This window comes from Thalassophryne amazonica, chromosome 6, assembly GCF_902500255.1.
Source record: "Thalassophryne amazonica chromosome 6, fThaAma1.1, whole genome shotgun sequence".
Classification (NCBI taxonomy): domain Eukaryota; kingdom Metazoa; phylum Chordata; class Actinopteri; order Batrachoidiformes; family Batrachoididae; genus Thalassophryne; species Thalassophryne amazonica.
The window spans coordinates 87800596-87809840 of record NC_047108.1 but is presented as its reverse complement, the minus strand read 5'-3'; the positions used below and the strand labels follow the sequence as shown (position 1 = coordinate 87809840).

Below are 9245 nucleotides of genomic sequence, written 5' to 3'. Positions count from 1 at the left end.
GATCAGGGTGAGGTCCTGGTAACTCAGCCACACAGCCACTCAGTCCCAAATGCGCACCACCTGGAAGGAAAAACAAAAGACAGCACAGAAGACAGAAACAAAAGCCAGCCAGGCACGTCAGCCACAACACAACCTTGACTGTGACAGTGAAGATGGTGAAAATGAAGTTGCCTTTCACAGATTTGTATTTCTAAAAATATTTATTTATAAAAATATCTGACAAAATGTAAGGAGATAATGATACCTGAACGTAGAGAAGGTATGAAGAGGTCCAGGAATGGCACTCTCTCATGTATAGGGATGGATGTCTGACGCTCAGGAGATATCTTTCCAAAAAATAGAAGGTCAAGGACGTAAGAGACCCATGTGGTTCCTGAGAATGAAACATGACTACATGCAGTTCACTGGTTATACGTTATACGTATTCTATTCCAATGCATTCACTAAATGATGAGAAAATGATGCCCAAAATGATCTCTGAGTCTGAGTTGTCTTGTAAAGTTTATAAGAATATCATCTGGTCTCGCTTTGAAGTTCTGGACTTTCTCCCAGTTGTCAGTGACAAAATTTGTCATACAGACACCATGGAAGTCAAACATTGTAGGTCGAACATCAAATGCAGGTGTGTCTTGCTCCATCTATGAGAATAAATCACACGACAGTTAGACTTTCAATATGAAACTGTGGAAATTCAGCATTCCACAAGCACTGATGTGATATTTTACTTTATATACTGTATTGTCTCTGGAGGGTGGTGACTGGCATGGTCCTGAGGGGTCATCCACTGCACAGTGGTGTCCAGGTCCAAATCCCAGGCAGTCTGCCTTTGAGGAAGCCTGGAAAGATCTGCATTGCAGTTGCTGCAGTGTCTTCTGAGGCATATAAGGCTGGATGCAGCCTTCTTTTGGTCTGGTCATCATATTGAGGGGGTGGCTGTTGGCAGGTGGAGCACGTGCAAGACTGGCATGATCTGGGCAAGATGAAGGAACCCTGAACATGCACCTTATCTCAGAATTAGTGAACAAGCAAAAGCTAACAGACTGACTTAGGTGTGGGTGTTTTGTTGATGCATATTTTTGCAGACAGGGCAGTGGTTTTCATGATAGATCACTTGGGTGTGGGTATTAAAAATTATAACTGGTTTATTTCCTCAGTAACCATGGAATAACATTGAAGCTAACATCTCCAAGCTACAGATACTTGCTTATATTGCTAAGTGTTGTGTGGGCCGCTGAAGAGGAGGTACTGCTGGCCCACTACCACCAGAGGGCGCCCTGCTTGGAGTGCGGGCTCCAAGCACGAGAGGGCGCCAGACCCAGAGGAAGTGACAGCTGTCACTCATCACACCAGCTGTCACTCATCTACACCACTACTTAAGCCGGACTGCAACTCCACCTCCCCGCCGAGAAATCGACTACCGAGAGGTACTGTCTCTGCTAACTAACACGTTGTGTACTAATTCAGATCTCATTTGCAGCCATATTCTTGTGGACGTTGCCTTATCTGGGACTTCGGCGTTTGGCGTGACGACGACGACTGCGCCTCACTCCCTGAACAGATAAGTGGTTAAGCAAGAGCTGCACGAGTGTGTGATTCGGAGGTGGAGGTTCCCCTCCTGACTGTGTACAGACCGTGGACCACTGAGTGTACGGACTTACACTCATTCATCTTGTCTCTGCTTTTTGCCAGCAGTACCAGGGTCGACACCCGAAGACAGAGGTCACCTGGGGATACGGGACTTGGCGGCTCCGGTGTTCTTCAGACCGTTGGTGGTGGAAGCCGTGTGGGACGCGGCCTCTCTCTCGTTGGGGTCTCCTATCTTCGAGCCTGCCCACACGTCACCTGGTGTTAATCGACTTTACAAATTTTGTGTGTGTAGTTGTGTATTGTCACAACATTAAACTGTTACCTTTTGGCTTACTCATTGTCCGTTCATTTGCGCCCCCTGTTGTGGGTCCGTGCTACGACACCTTCCCAACACTAAGGGTGCAAACATACAAGTGCAGGGTTGCCAACTTCAGGATCTTGGCCGGAGTGAGACTGTGTGTGCACTGCGCGTGCCACGGAAATTTTTCTTCACCGTAACCCTAACTTTTTTTAATTTAAAAAAACAGTCCTCCTTTACTAATAAAAATAATAATAATAGAAGGGAAACTGTCTTTTGATTCTTCTCCTCTCCATGTCCATGATCCTTCCTTTTTCCAAAATATTTCAGTAAAGGCCCGATCCCACTGGCGTTTAGGAAGATTTGCGTATGAATTGGTTTATATTTGCGAAACAATCGCAATATCTGTGAAATATGCTTGTATGAGTCAGCCGACATCCGCACACGTCCGCAATATCAATCAATCAATTTTATTTATATAGCGCCAAATCACAACAAACAGTTGCCCCAAGGCGCTTTATATTGTAAGGCAAGGCCATACAATAATTACGTAAAAACCCCAACGGTCAAAACGACCCCCTGTGAGCAAGCACTTGGCGACAGTGGGAAGGAAAAACTCCCTTTTAACAGGAAGAAACCTCCAGCAGAACCAGGCTCAGGGAGGGGCAGTCTTCTGCTGGGACTGGTTGGGGCTGACGGAGAGAACCAGGAAAAAGACATGCTGTGGAGGGGATCAGAGATCAATCACTAATGATTAAATGCAGAGTGGTGCATACAGAGCAAAAAGAGAAAGAAACACTCAGTGCATCATGGGAACCCCCCAGCAGTCTAAGTCTATAGCAGCATAACTAAGGGATGGTTCAGGGTCACCTGATCCAGCCCTAACTATAACCTTTAGCAAAAAGGAAAGTTTTAAGCCTAATCTTAAAAGTAGAGAGGGTGTCTGTCTCCCTGATCTGAATTGGATGACCTCTAATTTCCTGCTTTTAAACTCAGATAAAACTGAAGTTATTGTTCTTGGCCCCACAAATCTTAGAAACATGGTGTCTAACCAGATCCTTACTCTGGATGGCATTAGCCTGACCTCTAGTAATACTGTGAGAAATCTTGGAGTCATTTTTGATCAGGATATGTCATTCAAAGCGCATATTAAACAAATATGTAACACTGCTTTTTTGCATTTAGGCAATATCTCTAAAATTAGAAAGGTCTTGTCTCAGAGTGATGCTGAAAAACTAATTCATGCATTTATTTCCTCTAGGCTGGACTACTGTAATTCATTATTATCAGGTTGTCCTAAAGGTTCCCTGAAAAGCCTTCAGTTAATTCAAAATGCTGCAGCTAGAGTACTGACGGGGACTAGAAGGAGAGAGCATATCTCACCCATATTGGCCTCTCTTCATTGGCTTCCTGTTAATTCTAGAATAGAATTTAAAATTCTTCTTCGTACTTATAAGGTTTTGAATAATCAGGTCCCTTCTTATCTTAGGGACCTCATAGTACCATATCACCCCAATAGAGCGCTTCGCTCTCAGACTGCAGGCTTACTTGTAGTTCCTAGGGTTTGTAAGAGTAGAAAAGGAGGCAGAGCCTTCAGCTTTCAGGCTCCTCTCCTGGGTATCATCTGCGTAATAATGAAAATTTAAGCAATGCCGTCTAATAATACTGCCTAAGGGAAGCATGTATAAAGTGAATAAAATTGGTCCTAGCACAGAACCTTGTGGAACTCCATAATTAACCTTAGTCTGTGAAGAAGATTCCCCATTTACATGAACAAATTGTAATCTATTAGATAAATATGATTCAAACCACCGCAGCGCAGTGCCTTTAATACCTATGGCATGCTCCAATCTCTGTAATACAATTTTATGGTCAACAGTATCAAAAGCAGCACTGAGGTCTAACAGAACAAGCACAGAGATGAGTCCACTGTCTGAGGCCATAAGAAGATCATTTGTAACCTTCACTAATGCTGTTTCTGTACTATGATGAATTCTAAAACCTGACTGAAACTCTTCAAATAGACCATTCCTCTGCAGATGATCAGTTAGCTGTTTTACAACTACCCTTTCAAGAATTTTTGAGAGAAAAGGAAGGTTGGAGATTGGCCTATAATTAGCTAAGATAGTTGGGTCAAGTGATGGCTTTTTAAGTAATGGTTTAATTACTGCCACCTTAAAAGCCTGTGGTACATAGCCAACTAATAAAGATAGATTGATCATATTTAAGATCGAAGTATTAAATAATGGGGTCTAATAGACATGTTGATGGTTTGGATGAAGTAACTAATGAAAATAACTCAGACAGAACAATCTGAGAGAAAGAGTCTAACCAAATACCGGCATCACTGAAAGCAGCCAAAGATAACGATACGTCTTTGGGATGGTTATGAGTAATTTTTTCTCTAATAGTTAAAATTTTATTAGCAAAGAAAGTCATGAAGTCATTACTAGTTAAAGTTAAAGGAATACTCGGCTCAATAGAGCTCTGACTCTTTGTCAGCCTGGCTACAGTGCTGAAAAGAAACCTGGGGTTGTTCTTATTTTCTTCAATTAGTGATGAGCAGTAAGATGTCCTAGCTTTACGGAGGGCTTTTTTATAGAGCAACAGACTCTTTTTCCAGGCTAAGTGAAGATCTTCTAAATTACTGACACGCCATTTCCTCTCCAACTTACGGGTTATCTGCTTTAAGCTGCGAGTTTGTGAGTTATACCACGGAGTCAGGCACTTCTGATTTAAAGCTCTCTTTTTCAGAGGAGCTACAGCATCCATAGTTGTCTTCAATGAGGATGTAAAACTATTGACAAGATACTCTATCTCACTTACAGAGTTTAGGTAGCTACTCTGCACTGTGTTGGTATATGGCATTAGAGAACATAAAGAAGGAATCATATCCTTAAACCTAGTTACAGCGCTTTCTGAAAGACTTCTAGTGTAATGAAACTTGTTCCCCACTGCTGAGTAGTCCATCAGAGTAAACGTAAATGTTATTAAGAAATGATCAGACAGAAGGGAGTTTTCAGGGAATACTGTTAAGTCTTCAATTTCCATACCATAAGTCAGAACAAGATCTAAGATATGATTAAAGTGGTGGGTGGACTCATTTACATTTTGAGCAAAGCCAATTGAGTCTAATAATAGATTAAATGCAGTGTTGAGGCTGTCATTCTCAGCATCTGTGTGGATGTTAAAATCGCCCACTATAATTATCTGAGCTAAGCACTAAGTCAGACAAAAGGTCTGAAAATTCACAGAGAAACTCACAGTAACGACCAGGAGGACGATAGATAACAACAAATAAAACTGGTTTTTGGGACTTCCAATTTGGATGGACAAGACTAAGAGTCAAGCTTTCAAATGAATTAAAGCTCTATCTGGGTTTTTGATTAATTAATACGCTGGAATGGAAGATTGCTGCTAATCCTCTGCCTCTGCCTGTGCTACGAGCATTCTGGCAGTTAGTGTGACTCGGGGGTGTTGACTCATTTAAACTAACATATTCATCCTGCTGTAACCAGGTTTCTGTAAGGCAGAATAAATCAATATGTTGATCAATTATTATATCATTTACTAACAGGGACTTAGAAGAGAGAGACCTAATGTTTAATAGACCACATTTAACTGTTTTAGTCTGTGGTGCAGTTGAAGGTGCTATATTATTTTTTCTTTTTGAATTTTTATGCTTAAATAGATTTTTGCTGGTTATTGGTGGTCTGGGAGCAGGCACCGTCTCTACGGGGATGGGGTAATGAGGGGATGGCAGGGGGAGAGAAGCTGCAGAGAGGTGTGTAAGACTACAACTCTGCTTCCTGGTCCCAACCCTGGATAGTCACGGTTTGGAGGATTTAAGAAAATTGGCCAGATTTCTAGAAATGAGAGCTGCTCCATCCAAAGTGGGATGGATGCCGTCTCTCCTAACAACACCAGGTTTTCCCCAGAAGCTTTCCCAATTATCTATGAAGCCCACCTCATTTTTTGGACACCACTCAGACAGCCAGCAATTCAAGGAGAACATGCGGCTAAACATGTCACTCCCGGTCCGATTGGGGAGGGGCCCAGAGAAAACTACAGAGTCCGACATTGTTTTTGCAAAGTTACACACCGATTCAATGTTAATTTTAGTGACCTCCAATTGGCGTAACCGGGTGTCATTACTGCCGACGTGAATTACAATCTTACCAAATTTACGCTTAGCCTTAGCCAGCAGTTTCAAATTTCCTTCAATGTCGCCTGCTCTGGCCCCCGGAAGACAATTGACTATGGTTGTTGGTGTCGCTAACTTCACATTTCTCAAAACAGAGTCGCCAATAACCAGAGTTTGATCCTCGGCGGGTGTGTCGCCGAGTGGGGAAAAACGGTTAGAAATGTGAACAGGTTGGCGATGTACACGGGGCTTCTGTTTAGGGCTACGCTTCCTCCTCACAGTCACCCAGTCGGCCTGCTTTCCCGGCTGCTCGGGATCTGCCAGAGGGAAACTAATGGCGGCTAAGCTACCTTGGTCCGCACCGACTACAGGGGCCTGGCTAGCAGTAGAATTTTCCACGGTGATATCAATCAATCAATCAATCAATTTTTTTATATAGCGCCAAATCACAACAAACAGTTGCCCCAAGGCGCTTTATATTGTAAGGCAAGGCCATACAATAATTATGTAAAACCCCAACGGTCAAAACGACCCCCTGTGAGCAAGCACTTTGCTACAGTGGGAAGGAAAAACTCCCTTTTAACAGGAAGAAACCTCTAGCAGAACCAGGCTCAGGGAGGGGCAGTCTTCTGCTGGGACTGGTTGGGGCTGAGGGAGAGAACCAGGAAAAAGACATGCTGTGGAGGGGAGCAGAGATCGATCACTAATGATTAAATGCAGAGTGGTGCATACAGAGCAAAAAGAGAAAGAAACAATGCATCATGGGAACCCCCCAGCAGTCTACGTCTATAGCAGCATAACTAAGGGATGGTTCAGGGTCACCTGATCCAGCCCTAACTATAAGCTTTAGCAAAAAGGAAAGTTTTAAGCTTTTTGATATATCTGCAGAGGCACGTTTTTCCGTTGCCAGGATTTCTGAGCTGCACAAAATTTTGGTTGTGGATCCGCAACTGACGGGGTATTGCATCTTGGCAGCGGACTGGGACAGTGTGTAAATCAGATATACAGCGTGCCGATCATGTCCACATCACAGACTAAAATAAGCTGTAGCGAATGCATACAGAGTGGCCATGAATAATGCGTTTGTTTTACGTCTGCTTACATCTGATTTGCAGACAATTTGCGAATGCATAACAAACACTTCACGTGAACCCAAAGTACTATATAAATGTGGCAGAAATCGACATACTTGCCAGTCATTGCCAGTCCAGCTGTGGAGATGAACAGATGTAGTTATGGATCCCCAAAGACGTAGTGTGATAGTATACAAATAATGAATGTTTATGAGTTCAATGGTACGAATATTTCACCAAATTAAATATTCGTTCCATTGAAAGAATGTAAAAACATTCATTATTTGTTTTATATAATGGCTAAAATAGATCCTTGTCATTTGATATTTTATTAATTTATAAACAACAGAAAAGGGACGTACATTTTGGTGTTCCACTTTAACGTATAGTCCATTGATGCTGTGCACTGACTTCAGACTTCCATAAAAAAAAGACTTTGTGTAGTTCCTCAGTCCAGCCAAAAATCACATCAGTCTTTCAAGTGAACAAGTCTTCATGCATCCAGATGGCTTACAGCGGAGTGGATTTTGTGTGTGTGTGTGTGTGTGTGTGTGTGTGTGTGTGTGTGTGTGTGTGTGTGTGTGTGTGTGTGTGTGTGTGTGTGTAGCAGCGTCAGTTAGCTCAATAAAATCATTGTGTAGTTGTCGCCCCCCGCGCACACACTCACAACCAGCTCGGTCGACTGTGTACGTCCTCAGTGCAGCGAAAAAAAAAAGTCTGAAATGAGTCCAGCTTTTCTTTCTTTCTTCCTGCTCACAGCCTCCAGGCAGCACAGTGGATTTGTTTAGTGTGTGTGTGTGTGTGTGTGTGTGTGTGTGTGTGTGTGTGTGTGTGTGTGTGTGTGTGTGTGTGTGTGTGTGTGTGTGTGAATTTGCAGCCTCAGTTAGCTCAATCAAATTATGTCTTGGGAGAGTCGTTGTGCACTCACGCACGCACACACACAATGCGCACACATGCACAACATGCGCGCATGCATGCGCATGTGTACGAGTGCGCGATCATGCGCACATGTGCATGCGCGATCAAGTGTGCGAAGAAACAGCAAGAAGCCACAAAACAAAACTCCAACATTTTCCACTCAGCTAAACACAAAATTTCATGAAACCCACAATGAAATCAGTCAAATCTTAGTAAAGTCACTTCACTTTCATCTCTTGTATGGAACATTTAAAATAATTGTTTAAACACCTCCCACATGACTTTTTCTACTTTTGTCTTCCTGCTTTGCAAATGGCAACATGGTAAAGTGTGTTAATCATGTGTAACCTCTGGATTAAACACCTACAAACTCAGACAAAATCAAAAATCTATTTGTGATGCAGCACATCATTGTATAATAAATGTAACAAAATCTGAGCTGATGTTTTTATCAGTCAAATTGAAAGTAGTGTCATGAAAATTTTCACTTACTCTGCCGATTTGGTACTTTTCACAGCGACTGGTCTGTCAGGATTGTCAGCAGTAAAGACGTGAGCTTGTTGTGTAAGTCTCACAGTTATATTGCATGACTTCCTGAAGTCAGTGTAGGCGTGACCATGTGTTTGAAAACCTAAAAGTGGCAGCCACTTTATCAGCTCTAAGGTCACTGGTCAAACATACAATCACTGTATTCAAACATAACAGGATAAAGTCCAGATTGAAAATATGATGCATCTGGAAAGTATTCAAGCGCTTTGAGCGTCTGATGCAGATGGAAAAGCGCTATATAAATCAGTCCATTTTATTTTATTCACAGCACTTCATTTTTTCCACATTTTGTTATGGTGACCTGCCTTCACTATGCACATGTGGACTTTGTATTTCCCAGAAACACATAGCATTTCTCATGTTTGTGGACAAAGATTCTTGGCCCTTTTCAAAAAAAAAAAAAAAGTCTGAGGAGCATTTTTACAGAAAAGGAAAAACAAAACAGCAACACAAAAGCACTTATCAGATGTGTTGTGTGTTGGGGGGTGTGGCTGGACATTTTGGTGTTCTTTTCTTTTCTTTGCTCTCCAGGTGGTATGAAAACTGATTTGTCTGTGGAGAAGGTGCTGGCAGAAGAGTCCTTCACCCTCATCAACGTTATGTGCAGCACCTGTGTCTGGTGCTCACATGCAACCTTAAAGACTTTCAGCTGAAGCAGATAATTAGATGGCGTTCT

General features: G+C 42.4%; 1 long non-coding RNA gene across 1 annotated transcript; it reads right to left on the bottom strand.

Moving 5' to 3' along the window:
• Positions 1-243: 243 nt before the first annotated feature.
• Positions 244-8624, bottom strand: LOC117512587. Its single transcript, XR_004561333.1, has 2 exons — positions 8513-8624; positions 244-638 (listed from the first exon to the last, which is right to left on the bottom strand). It is a non-coding gene; the product is annotated as an uncharacterized LOC117512587 (long non-coding RNA).
• Positions 8625-9245: the final 621 nt, after the last annotated feature.